Below are 13,605 nucleotides of genomic sequence, written 5' to 3' on the forward strand. Positions count from 1 at the left end.
CCACTTGTCCTCTGTGTGTGACTCTGGGCAAGTCACTTCACTCCTCTGTGCCTCAGTTACCTCATCTGTAAAGTGAGGATTGAGACAGTGAGCTCCAAGTGGGACAGGGGCTGTGTCCAATCCGATTTGCCTGTATCCACCCCATTCATTCATTCAATCATATTTATTGAGTACTTACTGTGTGCAGAGCACTGTACTAAGCGCTTGGGAAGTACAAGTTGTCAACATATAGAGATGGTCCCTACCCAACAAGGGGCTCTCAGTCCAGAAGGGGGAGGCAGACAACAAAACGAAATATATTAACCAAATAAAATAAATAGAATAGTAAATATGTACAAGTAAAATAAATAGAGTAATAAATCTGTACAAACATATATATATATATATAAGTACTGTGGGGAGGGGAAGGAGGTAGGACGGGGAGGATGGGGAGGGGGAGAGGAAGGAGGGGGCTCAGTGTGGAAAGGCCTCCTGGAGGAGGTGAGCTCTCAGTAGGGCTTTGAAGGGAGGAAGAGAGCTAGCATGGCGGATGTGCGGAGGGAGGGCATTCCAGGCCAGGGGGAGGACGTAGGCCGGGGGTCGATGGTGGGACAGGTGAGAACAAGGCACGGTGAGGGGATTAGCGGCAGAGGAGCAGAGGGTATGGGCTGGTCTGGAGAAGGAAAGAAGGAAGGTGAGGTAGAAGGGGGCGAGGTGATGGAGAGCCTTGAAGCCAAAAGTGAGGAGTGCTTAGTACAATGCCTGGCACATAGTAAGTGCTTAACAAATAACATACTTATTATTGTTCTTTACTATGTGTCAAGCACTAATCAGATCAGACACAGTCCCTCTCCCATATGGGCTGACAATTTAAGTAATAATAATAATTATAATGATGGCATTTGTTAAGTGCTTACTATGTGCAAAGCACTGTTCTAAGCACTGGGGAGGTTACAAGGTGATCAGGTTGTCCCACGGGGGGCTCACAGTCTTAATCCCCATTTTACAGATGAGGTAACTGAGGCTCAGAGAAGTGAAGTGACTTGCCCAAGGTCATACAGCAGACATGTGGCAGAGCCGGGATTAGGACCCATGACCTCTGACTCCCAAGCCTGGGCTCTTTCCACTGAGCCACGCTGCTTGGTAAGCACTTTCTGCGTGTACTAAGCACTGGGAAGGAGTATACAGGTGGGAATTAAAAACAGACTCTGACCCTCGAGAAGTGCGCAATCTAAGTGGGAAGGGAAACAGATACGGGAACCCCCATTTTACAGGTGAGGAAACTGATGCACAGAGAGAAGTTACATTACTTGTGCGAGGCCACATTGCATGCTAATAGTGGTGATCAATCAATCAATCGTATTTATTGAGCACTTACTATGTGCAGAGCACTGTACTAAGCGCTTGGGAAGTACAAATTGGCAACACATAGAGACAGTCCCTACCCAACAGTGGGCTCACAGTCTAAAAGGGGGAGACAGAGAACAGAACCAAACATACCAACAAAATAAAATAAATAGGATAGAAATGTACAAGTAAAATAAATAAATAAATAAATAAATAGAGTAATAAATATGTACAACCATATATACATATATACAGGTGCTGTGGGGAAGGGAAGGAGGTAAGATGGGGGGATGGAGAGGGGGACGAGGGGGAGAGGAGGGAAGGGGCTCAGTCTGGGAAGGCCTCCTGGAGGAGGTGAGCTCTCAGCATGGCCTTGAAGGGAGGAAGAGAGCTAGCTTGGCGGAGGGGCAGAGGGAGGCCATTCCAGGCCCGGGGGATGACGTGGGCCGGGGGTCGACGGCGGGACAGGCGAGAGCGAGGTACAGGGAGGAGATCAGCGGTGGAGGAGCGGAGGTTGCGGGCTGGGCTGGAGAAGGAGAGAAGGGAGGTGAGGTAGGAGGGGGCGAGGGGATGGACACCCTTGAAGCCCAGGGTGAGGAGTTTCTGCCTGATGCGCAGATTGATTGGTAGCCACTGGAGATTTTTGAGGAGGGGAGTAATATGCCCAGAGCGTTTCTGGACAAAGATAATCCGGGCAGCAGCATGAAGTATGGATTGAAGTGGAGAGAGACACGAGGATGGGAGATCAGAGAGAAGGCTGGTGCAGTAGTCCAGACGGGATACGATGAGAGCTTGAATGAGCAGGGTAGCGGTTTGGATGGAGAGGAAAGGGCGGATCTTGGCAATGTTGCGGAGCTGAGACCGGCAGGTTTTGGTGACGGCTTGGATGTGAGGGGTGAATGAGAGAGCGGAGTCGAGGATGACACCAAGGTTGTGGGCTTGTGAGACGGGAAGGATGGTAGTGCCGTCAACAGAGATGGGAAAGTCAGGGAGAGGACAAGGTTTGGGAGGGAAGACAAGGAGCTCAGTCTTCGACATGTTGAGCTTTAGGTGGCGGGCGGACATCCAGATGGAGATGTCCTGAAGGCAGGAGGTGATGCGAGCCCGGAGGGAGGGTGATGGGTGATGGGAATAGACCTCAAATCCCCTGATGCTCAGGCCCACATTCTTTCCTCTAGGCTAAGCTGCGTCTCCTGCTCCTGCTTTGGTATGATTCTGTGACAATACACGCACATTAAATGTAAGTTTATAGCTATTAATGATGATGATAAGAATAATAATGGTATTTGTCAAGCACTTACTATGTGTCAAGCACTGTTCTAAACACGGGGATAGATATGAGTTAATCAGAGTGGACCCGGTCCTTGTCTCACGGGGGGCTCACAATCTAAGCGGGAGGGAGAACAGGTACTGGATCTCTGAATGATGAGGAAACTGAGGCCCAGATAAGTTCAATGGCTTGCCCATGGAAACTCAGTAGACAAAAGACAGAGATGGTATATATATGTATATATGTTTGTACGTATTTATTACTCTATTTTATTTTCTTTGTACATATTTATTCTATTTATTTTATTTTGTTAATATGTTTTGTTTTGTTCTCTGTCTCCCCCTTCTAGACTGTGAGCCCACTGTTGGGTAGGGACCGTCTCTATATATTGCCAGCTGGTAATAACAATAATGGCATTTATTAAGTGCTTACTAGGTGCAAAGCACTGTTCTAAGCCCTGGGGAGGTTACAAGCTGATCAGGTTGCTGGGATAGATACAAGGTTTTCAGGTTGTCCCAAGGGGGGTTCACAGTCTTAATCCCCATTTTACAGATGAGGGAACTGAGGCACAGAGAAGTTAAGTGACTTGCCCAAAGTCACACAGCTGATAATTGGCAGAGCCGGGATTTGAACCTATGACCTCTGACTCCAAAGCCCGTGCTCTTTCCACTGAGCCACGCTGCTTCTCTGCTTCCCAAGCGCTTAGTACAGTGTTCTGCACGCAGTAAGTGCTCAATAAATATGATTGAATGAATAAGTGATTAGAACCCAAGTCCTCTGAGATTCAGACTTGGGCTCTTTCCACTAGACCACCCTGCTTCTCTGATGATGTTGATGATTATATGATGATAATCATGCCGACAGAGGTATTTCCCAAGATGGATTCCAACCAGTAGCAGAACATATCCATCTGAAATGCAATATACCCTGTATATATGTATGTATGTTTGTACATATTACTCTATTTATTTATTTGTTTTATTTGTACATATTTATTCTATTTATTTTATTTTGTTAATATGTTTTGTTTTGTTGTCTGTTTCCCCCTTCTAGACTGTGAGCCTGCTGTTGGGTAGGGACCGGCTCTAGATGTTGCCGACTAGTACCTCCCAAGCACTTAGAGTACAGTGCTCTGCACACAGTAAGCGCTCAATAAATACGATTGAATGAATGAGTGAATGAATCTGAAGTTTCTAATGGTCATGGCATATGCTGAATCTTTCATACATTCTTACTCCTGATCCTGTGATTCAGCAGCACATAATTCAAGACGGCTAGCAGGAGTTCAGGTGCAGTGCATGCCACTGCTGGATTTCTTGGTGACATTTATTAGTGGATTCAGAGAAATACTAAGTTCCATGGTCAGTTATTCTCACCCACTATACTTTACTGAGAAGAGGAACAACCAATCTATCATGACACCTGTTTCTTTCTTGCTGTTAACCACTCTTGCTATTCCTTTAAGAAAAAATGTGCAGATAGAGGTGTAGATATTGGTGTTTCTTTGAGAGTTCCAGAGAGAAAGCATGGAATAGAATTTAGAACAATAGGGGAAAGATCCAATCAATCAATCATATTTATTGAGCCCACTGTTGGGTAGGGACCATCTCTATATGTTGCCAACTTGTACTTCCCAAGCACTTAGTACAGTGCTCTGCACACAGTAAGCGCTCAATAAATACGATTGATTGATTTTTGCAGTCTCCTCAGAAAGACACACTCAAATAGAATTGCATATTCTCATGTAATAATAATAGTAATGGTGGCATTTGTTAAGTGCTTACTATGTGCCAAGCACTGTTCTAAGCGCTGGGGGAGATACAAGGTAATGAGGTTGTCCCATGTGGGGCTCACGGTCTTAATCCCCATTTGATAGATGAGGTAACTGAGGCACAGAAAAGCTAAGTGACTTGCCCCAAGTCACATGGCTGATAAGTGGTTGCACCAGGATTAGAACCCACAACCCACGACCTCCGACTCCCAAGCCCATGCTCTTTCCACTATGCCACTCTGCTTCTCATATGCTGACACTCACACAGTCAATCAGTAGTATTTGTTGAGTGCTTACTGTGTGAAGTTTACTGTTTGTGTGGGGAAAAGTACAATAGAGTTGTATTACTACAAGGAGTTTACAGTTGGTGGTGGGGGATAGACATTAAAATAAACTCAAATAAATTACAGATAGGGGAAATCAGAGTAAAAAGATATGTGCGTACAAGCTGTGAAGCTGGGTGAGAATAAACTCCTTAAGGGGTACCCAGCCAAGTACATAGTCGATGTGGAATGGAAGGCAGATAGGGGAAATAAGGACTTAGTCTGGGAAGGCCTCGTAGAGGATTTTAGGTGGGATTTGAGGGTGGGGAGAGTGGTGGGCTATTCATTCATTCAATTGTATTTATTGAGCGCTTACTTTGTGCAGAGCTCACAGTACTCTGCCCATACTTCATGCTGCTGCCCGGATTATCTTTGTCCAGAAACGCTCTGGACATATTACTCCCCTCCTCAAAAACCTCCAATGGCTACCGATCAATCTGCGCATCAGGCAGAAACTCCTCACCCTGGGCTTCAAGGCTGTCCATCACCTCGCCCCCTCCTACCTCACCTCCCTTCTCTCCTTCTCCAGCCCAGCCCGCACCCTCCGCTCCTCCACCGCTAATCTCCTCACTGTACCTCGTTCTCGTCTGTCCCGCCGTCGACCCCCGGCCCACGTCATCCCCCGGGCCTGGAATGCCCTCCCTCTGCCCATCCGCCAAGCTAGCTCTCTTCCTCCCTTCAAGGCCCTGCTGAGAGCTCACCTCCTCCAGGAGGCCTTCCCAGACTGAGCCCCTTCCCTCCTCTCCCCCTCGTCCCCCCTCCATCCCCCCATCTTACCTCCTTCCCTTCCCCACAGCACCTGTATATATGTATATATGGTTGTACATATTTATTACTCTGTTTATTTATTTATTTATTTATTTTACTTGTACATTTCTATCCTATTTATTTTATTTTGTTGGTATGTTTGGTTCTGTTCTCTGTCTCCCCCTTTTAGACTGTGAGCCCACTGTTGGGTAGGGACTGTCTCTATGTGTTGCCAATTTGTACTTCCCAAGCGCTTAGTACAGTGCTCTGCACATAGTAAGCGCTCAATAAATATGATTGATTGATTGATTGATACTCTGCACACATATCGGCACATATTGGCACACAAGTCGGCAACATATAGAGATGGTCCCTACCCAACAATGGAGAAGAGAAGAGCAATGGAGATTAGAGAAGCAACGTGGCTCAGTGGAAAGAGCACGGGCTTTGGAGTCAGAGGTCATGAGTTCAAACCCCGGCTCTGCCAATTGTCAGCTGTGACTTTGGGCAAGTCTCTTAACTTCTCTGGGCCTCAGTTCCCTCATCTGTAAAATGGGGATTAAGACTGTGAGCCCCCCGTGGGACAACCTGATCACCTTGTAACCTCCCCAGCGCTTAGAACAGTGCTTTGCACATAGTAAGTGCTTAATAAATACCATTATTATTATTATTCTTATTAATGGGCTCACAGTCTAGAAGGGGGAGACAGACAACAAAACAAAACATGTAGACAGGTGTCAAAATCATCATAGCTATATGCACATCATTGACAAAATAAAAGGGAAGGAATTCCAGGTCAGAGGAAGGCCATGGGCAAGGGGTTAGCAGAAGGATGTTGCCGTGATTACACTGGCTTAGAGAAGCAAAATGTATGATTGGGTTTTAGCAGGAGCTCAGTAAAGCAAGGTAGGAGGGAGAGAGGTGATTGAGTGCTTTCAACCCACTGTTAAGGAGTTTCTTTTCGATGCAGAGGTGGATGGGCAAACATTGGAGGTGTTTGAAAAGTGGGAAGATGTAAACTGAACAGGTTTTCAGAAATGCCATCTGGGCAGCAGAGTGAAGTATGCCTGGAGAGGGGAGAGACAAGAGACAAGACAAGAGGGGTAGAGTGTTCAGTGAGGAGTCTGATACACAGTAGTCAAGGCAGTAAATGGTTGGCCCAGCATGCAGCAGCTTGCATAGAGAGGAAAAGGTGGATTCTAGAGAATGTTTAGAAGGTAGAACTGACAGGATTTGGTGACAAAAATGTGGGTTGAATGAGACAGATGAGTCGAACATCATGGCAAGCTTATGGGCTCGTGAGGAAAGGAGGATAATGGTGGAGTTTGTGGTGATAAAGTCAGAGGGATGACAAGGTTTGGGTGTAAAGATGAAGAATTCTGCTTTGGCCATATTTAGTGTGAGGTGTTGGCAGGATATAATAATAATAATAATAATGGCATTTATAAAGCGCTTACTCTATGCAAAGCACTGTTCTAAGCGCTGGGGAGATTATAAGGTGATCAGGCTGTCCCACAGGGGGCTCACAGTCTTAATCCCATTTTACAGATGAGGTAACTGAGGCAGAGAAGTTAAGTGACTTGCCCAAAGTCACATAGCTGATAATTGGTGGAGCTGGGATTTGAACCCCTGACTTCTGACTCCAAAGCCCGTGTTCTTTCCACTGAGCCATGCTGCTTCGCAAGTAGAAGTATTCAATTTAGTACAGTGCTCTGCACACAGTAAGCGCTCAATAAATACGATTGATGAAGTAGAGGTGTCCTGAAGGCAGGAAGAAATGCAAGGCTGCAGTGAAGGAGACAGTTCAGGGCTGGAGAAATAGAATTGGGAATCATCCACGTAGAGGTGATAGTTAAAGCTATGGGAACGATTGAGTTCTCCGAGGGAGTGGATACGATGGAGGATATAAGAGGACCTAGAACTGAGCCTTGAGGGACTTCCGCAGTTAGAGGAACCAGCAAAAGAGGCTGAGAAGGAGCGGCCAGAGAGGAAGGAGAAGAACCAGGAGAGAACAGTGTCAGGGTGAAGCCAAAGTTATTTCATGTTTCCAGGAGAAGGGGGCATTCCACAGTATTGAAGACAACAGAAAGGTCAAAGAGAATTAGGATGGAGTAGGGGCCATTAGAGAGAGATGTTTGAAGGGGGTGGAAGAAAATACATCTCTCTTCTATAACAACAATTACTCAGTTATTCTCACCATCAATTCCCAATATATACACACACACACAACTAAGACTCCTCACTATTGGCTTCAGAGCTCTCCATCCCCTCGCCCCCTCCTACCTCACCTCCCTTCTCTCCTTCTCCAGCCCAGCCCGCGCACTCCACTCCTCTGCCACCACTAACCTCCTCACTTGGCCTCGTTTTTACATGTCCCGCCATTGACCTCTGGCCTGGAATGCCCTCCCTCCTCACATCCACCAAACTAGCTCTCTTCCCCTTTTCCAAGCCCTACTGAGAGCTCACCTCCTCCAGGAATCCTTCCCAGACTGAGCCTCCCTTTTTCTTGGCTCGTCCCCCCATCCCCATCGCCCCTACTCCCCCCCTTCCCTGCCCCACAGCACTTGTATATTTGTACATATTTATTACTCTGTATATTTTATTAATGATGTGTATATATCTATAATTCTTTATCTTTTGATGCTATTGATGCCTATCTACTTGTTTAGTTGTCTGCCTCCCCCCTTCTAGACTGAAAGCCCGTTGTTGGGTAGGTTATACCTGTATATATGTACCTGTATATACCTGTATATATGTATATATGTTTGTACATATTTATTACTCTATTTATTTTACTTGTACATATCTATTCTATTTATTTAATTTTGTTTGTTTGGTTTTGTTCTCTGTCTCCCCCTTTTAGACTGTGAGCCCACTGTTGGGTAGGGACTGTCTCTATATGTTGCCAATTTGTACTTCCCAAGTGCTTAGTACAGTGCTCTGCACATAGTAAGCGCTCAATAAATACGATTGATGATGATGATGATGAAGCAATCTAGAAGCGATCATTTCATATACGCTATCCCAAGATTTGGCCTGAGCTAGAGCATGTAGATGGGAAAAGAAATGCAGTGATTTGGGTTACCTCTCCTAACTGCAGTCTAATAATAAAGCAGTCCTAAATGTCATTCCCCACTGGTACTTAATGTCAAAGAGAAACAAAGAGGAAGAAAAAAAAAAGTAGTGCTAATTCTATATAGAAATCTAAAGCCATATGATGGACAATTCAAGAGTTTCAACTTCATGGTTGGTAACAGCCTGAGTTTCATTCACCATTTAATGCAAATTAACAAATTCCCTGCCAGAAACTGAATGCAATTATGTTTAAGAATGTGCAGTATGAACAAAATAAAAAAAAAATAAGTGAATGAACAGAACAGCAGTAAATAGGATATTTTACAAAGTTGAAATTAGCTGCAAAAAAATAGATGAAGGGTTAAGAAGTGGTTTCTTAGAACCTCTTTCACATTTTCCTTCAATTCACCTGGGTTTTTTTTCTCCTTCTTTAGTATCCAGCACTTAGAAAGGTGCTTTGATTATAGTAAGTGCTTAATAAATGTCATTATTATTATTATTATTATTATTATTATTATCATTATTATTATCTTCTCAAATCAGGGGAGAATCATTTTGTATTAGTCACTTCTAAGTGAAATTTCTGACAATCAACCAACAAAATTATAAGGAAAGGGTAAGAGCAGCCAAGACTGGATAAGTTCATTTGTTAGGCTTACACGTTGGAGAAGCAGCATGACTCAGTGGAAAAGGGCACGGGTTCTGGAGTCCCAGGTCATGGGTTCAAATCTCAGCTCTGCCAATTGTCAGCTGTGTGACTGGGCAAGTCACTTAACTTCTCTGTGCCTCAGTTACCTCATCTGTAAAATGGGGATTAAGACTGTGAGCCCCCCCGTGGGATAACCTGATCACCTGGTAACCTCCCCAGCACTTAGAACAGTGTTTTGCACATAGTAAGCACTTAATAAATGCCATTATTATTATTATTACTAAGTGACAAACATTGTGCTAAACACTGGGGAGACAAAAGATAACAGATCAGAGGTTGGAAAAGACAGATCGACCAAAGAAACTACATGCCTGAGAAATGAAAAAGGATTCAGTATTAGAATTCGTATTTTTAATTCAAAGTGGGAGGACTTCATAAAGACATTAGAAATTGAAGATGAAGCACCCAGATGTACTGAAGAGCCCTAGAGTGGGATGGCATATTTCCCACATTTGCCCTCTGGCCTGAAACTACATCCCCCTGTAAATCCACCAGACATCAGCCTTTTCCACTGTCCAAGCCCTTTGGGAAGACTGCATCCTCCAACAAGCCTTCCCTGATAAGTTCCCTTCACCTGAGATCATATTCATTCATTCAATCGTATTTATTGAGTGCTTACTGTGTGCAGAGCACTGTACTAAGCGCTTGGGAAATACAAGTTGGCAACATATAGAGACTTTCCCTACCCAACAGTGGGCTCACAGTCTAGAAGGGGGAGACAGAGAACAAAACAAAACGCATAAACAAAATAAGTAGAATAAATATGTACAAGTAAAATAAATAAATAAATAGGGTAAAAAATACGTACAAACATACATACACATATACAGGTGCTGTGGGGAGGGGAAGGAGGTAAGGAGGTAGGAGGAAAATGGGATGATAGCTGGAGGGAGCCGTGGGGCGAAGGGAGAGGTTTTTTTAAGATAGGGGATACATTGTTGTATTATATCATCATCATCATCAATCATATTTATTGAGCACTTACTGTGTGCAGAGCACTGTACTAAGCGCTTGGGAAGTACAAATTGGCAACATATAGAGACAGTCCCTACCCAACAGTGGGCTCACAGTCTAAAAATTATACTTTCCCAAGTGCTTAGTACAGTGCTCTGCAGACAGTAAGCACTTAATAAATACAATTGAATGAAATGAGTGAATGAGTAAGCATGAATAAGAGGCGGTCAAAAGAACAGTGGTCTCCGTCACGGAAAATACAGATCTGTCAGGGGTGGGTATGTGGGAAAGAGAACAAGGGAGGAGGTTGTAAGTAGTAGGAAAGAAGGGAAATAAGGTAGGACGGGGCAAGGTGGTTGAAGGCCTCAAAGCTTATGGTAAAGAGTTTCTGCTTGATGTGAAGGTGGATAATCAACAGGAAGCCACAGGAAGCAGTGTGGCCTAGTGGAAGGAGTACGGGCCTGGGAGATACAGGACCTCAGTTCTAATTCCGGCTCCACCACTTGCCTGCTATATGACCTTAGAAAAGTCACTTAACTCCTCTGTGCCTCAGTTCTTTCATTGGCAAAATGAGGATACAATGTTTGTCCTCCCTCCTATTTAGACTGTGAGCCCCTTGTAGGACTTCATCATCCTGTATCTACCCCAGCACTTAGAGTTTTTGGCACACTCGGCAAAGCACTGGGATAGAAGAAAGGTTATCATGATGGACAGAGTCCCTGCCCCACAAAGGGCTCACGGTCGGAAGGTAGGGAGAGCAAATACTTTATCCTCATTTTGCAGATGAGAAAGAGGAGGCAAATAGAAACTAAATGACTTGACCAAGATCACATAGCTAGCAAGAGGGAGAGCCAGAACTGGAACCCAAGTCTGGAACTGGAACCCAAGTATACATATATATACATATATGTATATATGTTTGTACAAATTTATTACTCTATTTTATTTGTACATATTTATTATATGTTTGTACATATTTATTACTCTATTTTATTTGTACATATTTATTCTATTTTATTTTGTTGATATGTTTTGTTTTGTTGTCTGTCTCCCCCTTCTAGACTGTGAGCCCGCTGTTGGGTAGGGACCGTCTCTATGTGTTTCCAACTTGTACTTCCCAAGTGCTTAGTACAGTGCTCTGCACACAGTAAGCGCTCAATAAATACGACTGAATGAATGAATGAATGAATGAAAGTCATCTGACTTCCAGTCTTATGCTCTTTTGACTAGAACCCTGCTTCTCTTAAGGAACCTCTAGCACTTATGCATTCATCCACCGTCATCCTCAAACCTTGTGTATATTCAGTTGTACCTGCAATTACTTATCAGGACTCTACTCTCTGTAAATACTTGTAAATATCTGTATGCCTGTCTTCTCTGTTGAAGTGTGAAATTTTTGAAGTCAGGGAATGTGTCTTATGCTTCTATTTTTCCAGGCTTTTACTACAAATACATGATACTCATTGGACACTCAAACAGCAGCATGGCATAGTAGAAAGAGCATGGAGCTGGGAGTCGGAGGTCATGGGTTCTAATCCCAGCTCCACCACTTATCTGCTGTCTGACCTTGGGCAAATCACCTGATTACCTTGTATCTACCCCAGCACTTCGAACAGTGCTTAGCACATAGTAAGAGCTTAACAAATACCATCACTATTACTTCACTTCTCTGGGCCTCAGTTACCTCATCTGTAAAAGGGGGATTGAGACTGTGAGACCCACATGGGACAGGGACTGTGTCCAACCTGATTTGTCTGCAGCCACCCCAGCGCTTAGTACAGTGCCTGACACATAGTAAGTGCTTAACAAATACCATAATTACTACTGGGTAATCTCATTCTGGAGAGCCAACTCAGGTTTATCAATCAGTCAGGCAATCAGTGGTATTTATTGAGTGCTACTGTATGCACAGCAAGGTACTAAGTGCTTAGGATAGTACAATACAACAGACATAATCCCTACCCACAGAACCTTACAATCTACAGGGGGAGACAGATATTAAAGATAAAAAAAGATATTAAACAGAAATTCATAGTTGACCCAGAAGCTGATAAAGAGGAAGAGAATTACTCCCTGCCGAAACTAGAACTTAGATCAAATAACAGCTCGGATGCTCGTGTAGCTAAAGTCTTTAGTTGGGAAAAAAGAGACAAAGTGATGCAAAATAATGCTCCAGTACTCTCTCTTTTTCTCCTGTTTCCCCTCTTCCCTCTCCTTAGTAGTAACTGCTGGAAGTCGGATCATAAACTAGATCGGAAATAGTTGGATAAAGGGTTAAAATTAGTTCTTGTTTCTGTTTTTGTCTTTCCTCATGTTTCCATTTCTGTTCATCATCATCATCATCATCAATTGTATTTATTGAGCGCTTACTGTGTGCAGAGCACTGTACTAAGCGCTTGGGAAGTACAAGTTGGCAACATATAGAGACAGTCCCTACCCAACAGTGTTCATTCATGCATTCAGTCAACTGTATTTATTAAGCACTTCCTGTGTGCAGAGCACTGTACTAAGCACTTGGGAAGTACAAGTTGGCAACATATAGAAACGGTCCCTACCCAAAAACAGGCTCACAGTCTAGAAGGGGCAGACAGACAACAAAACAAAACATGTAGACAGGTGTCAAAATTGTCAGAACAAATAGAATTATAGCTATATGCACATCATTTACAAAATAAATAGACTAGTAAATATGTACAAGTAAAATAAATAGAGTAATAAATCTGTACAACTATATAGAAGTGCTATGGGGAGGGGAAGGAGGTAGGGTGGGGGGATGGAGAGGAGTAGAGGAAAAAGGGGGCTCAGTCTGGGAAGGCCTCCTGGAGGAGGTGAGCTCTCAGTAGGGCTTTAATACTATAATAATGGTATTTGTTAAGCGCTTACTATATGTCAAGCACTGGGGTGGATACAAACTAATCAAGATGGATACAGCCCCTGTCCCAAATGTGGCTCACAATCTTAATCCCTGTTTTAGAGATGAGGCCACTGAAGCACAGAGAAGTGAAGTGACTTGCCCAAGGTCACACAGCAGACAGGTGGCAGAGTTGGGATTACAACCCAGGTTCTTCTAACTCCCAGGTCCTTATTCTATCCGCAAGGTCGAGCCGCTTCTCAATCTAGGATAAACTTGATTCCATGCATTTAGTGCAGTTCATTGTATCCGGTGAGTGCTCAATAAATATTACAACTTCCAGAGCAACAGAGTAATATAAATGCGCAGTTTGACTTATAAAAAGAGTGGCACATTTACAGTCAAGATTCCGTACTACTTACTTCTACTGTACTATGTTCTTTTTTCATCTGGTATTAAATGTCAGACAGGCATCGGATTTCTAATTACATTTTTTAAATTTAAGAATGAGGATTTTTAACAGAGGTTCATGGTTTTTTTTAAACCTAGCCCTACCATCTGCAGGTAGTGGTTGACTCA

General features: G+C 43.7%; 1 protein-coding gene across 2 annotated transcripts in view; it reads right to left on the reverse strand.

Annotated features, from left to right (window-relative positions):
* The window catches only part of LRRIQ3 (leucine rich repeats and IQ motif containing 3), a 141,456-nt gene that overhangs the window by 40,541 nt on the left and 87,310 nt on the right, over positions 1–13,605 (reverse strand). The gene's annotated exons all lie outside the window — the stretch shown is intronic.

Source organism: Tachyglossus aculeatus, chromosome 4, assembly GCF_015852505.1.
Source record: "Tachyglossus aculeatus isolate mTacAcu1 chromosome 4, mTacAcu1.pri, whole genome shotgun sequence".
Classification (NCBI taxonomy): Eukaryota; Metazoa; Chordata; class Mammalia; order Monotremata; family Tachyglossidae; genus Tachyglossus; species Tachyglossus aculeatus.